Below are 2,491 nucleotides of genomic sequence, written 5' to 3' on the forward strand. Positions count from 1 at the left end.
TAGAAAAATTTGTATTTATTTCTTCTCTTTCAAAAAAATAAATAAAAATTTTCTAAATTTAGCAAGTAACAAACACTATTTTCCTCCAAATTTCTAGCATCCACCTTTGAAAAAAATTAAATCCATCCAATTTATCTCCAATTTTCATTTATTTTGGATTAAATTGTAATTTTGAGGGATAAAAAAGTCATTTCGTTAACATTCCGTTAAATCCACTAACGGAAATTAGACGGAAGTGGATGAATGCAACAAAAAATAAACTTCAGGTGACGCGCTGAAAAAAAAAGTGCTTGTGTATTTTTGAAAAAGGCAAAACAAATAGGTGGACAAGTGTAAATTTCCCAATTAATTTTCCAAATTACAAAAAATAACGAAAAATATGAAGCATATATACAAATTACGAAAAATACAAACTTTTAATATAAATTGATTTTCCATTTTTCATAAATTTAAATCAAAGCCATAATATGAACTATTTACTTAAGTCCCATCGCATGGCCGTGGGTCCCAACTCCCTGTAATCATCCAGCCACCAACGTGGATCGTTAAAAAGTATCAAGATGTTCCTGTGTCGAAGACATGATGCATCAAAATTTTGTCGCGCCAAGCCTCTTTTGACCAAAAGTTTTTATAAAATTGAAACATAATGCAAAATTGGTGATATATAATTCTGTACTGGTCACTCATTTTGAAATTTTCATTTTTTCTAAACAAAATTACAATTAAAGTTTTCTTCAACGGAAAAATCATTGATATTTTCTTAAGAGTAATATTCTAGCCACGCATTTTTATACAAATTAGTGTGGTATAACATGATTGATAGAATAAAAATATGAAATAATAAAATAAATTATGTGGACCGTATAATATTTTTATTCAAGAAACCATAATATAGCAAATCAATTTATATAATAAAAAATAATTTATACACAATTATTTCATTTGTTTCGACAAATGGATAAAGCAAAAACGAACATTTTTCATTTATAGATGATATAAAAAAGAGTTGCAGGCCGATTTTGTGATCAGAAGAAGAGTTGGGTTCCGAAATCAATATAAAGCGAACAAGCTGCCCCTGCCTTCATCACTTTCATCATCAACAGAACTTTGATCCTTCAGATTAGAACTTTGGTACAAAAGTACAACTCTCTTACATTTTTAGTTGAGATTTGAGATATCAGAATTATTTTGTTATGGCAGTCATGCAGTGTACGTTAGCCATGTTACAACTTACTCTGGTTTTTTAGAGTATAATCTATAGCTTTAGTTGGATCCTCTATTACAAGGCAATGAAGTTGGCTTTAACATTTTCTGTGGTCATTTTTGTAATTTGGTTTGAGTGTTTGACAAAAATGGTATTTTCCTTGTGTGTTTGCCTCGACCAATTGCAATTTTCTAGTTATAATGTTTTTGAAACAACATCCAAATAGCGTTAAATATCTTTTACTACACAAAAGTCTCTCTCAATTTGCTATTATTATTGTTGTTATTTTTTTTTTCAAGTTCATGGCATTACTTTGACCATTACATAATTTTTACAGCAAGTCCCGACATTGTAGTATTTGACTTGTGGAAACAGACTTTTATTTATTATTAATTTTTAAGAAAAAGAATAATAAAAAGAAATACTATGTCAACTGACTTGGCTCCAAGTATAATATTAAAAAAGAAATATATATTGATTATTTGATGCCCCGTTACAATGCCCAATTTAGAGAAAATTGTTACGAATAATTATTGGAAAATGAAATGAAACAAAAAAAATTGTTACATGATGAAGCACCCTCCACTCCCTTAGCTTTAAGACAATAAAAGTGGCGTAAATTGGGGGACCCGCAAAGTCGTCGTGTAAGTTTGTTTTACGTGATTTGAAGTTATACATAATTGATAATTTCAAAACAAATGAAAAAGAATAATCGAAAAATCAAAATGCACTTCTATCTTGCCACCGCTCAGCACTCACCCTCTCGACTAAATGTCATTTTCTTTGAACTTTCATGGCTTCTAAGCTCCCATCAAGAATTAGAAATTTATAAATCCATCCTTTATCATCTCAGCAATACAACCTTTATAAGCCGTGGGGTCAATTGCATATATATATATATATATATGGCTGAACGGTCAATTCCATTTTACTTCTGACGCAACAAGCACGTTCCATTCTCACACACCATTACTTATTCACAAGTTTACATTCATTTGACTTTTGAGCCCAGTGGTGCTAATTTTTGAAGATACTCTTACTGAACTGAGTGACCAATTTCTTTTATGCTAAATGTATCCTGTGATGCAGAAGAAGAAGAAGAGTTGCATTCCGAAGTCAATATCATGCAAATAAGCTGCCCTCGCCATCATCACCTTCAACCGGCAGCACTTTAATCCTTCAAGGCATATGCCTACACTTTTCTTACATTTTTAGTCATTATGAGCTAAATTTTCAACACATACATAATGTTATTTCTTTATATCAATATATTGATGTGTCTAAGTT

Source organism: Citrus clementina, unplaced genomic scaffold, assembly GCF_000493195.1.
Source record: "Citrus clementina cultivar Clemenules unplaced genomic scaffold, Citrus_clementina_v1.0 scaffold_5, whole genome shotgun sequence".
NCBI classification, from domain to species: Eukaryota; Viridiplantae; Streptophyta; class Magnoliopsida; order Sapindales; family Rutaceae; genus Citrus; species Citrus x clementina.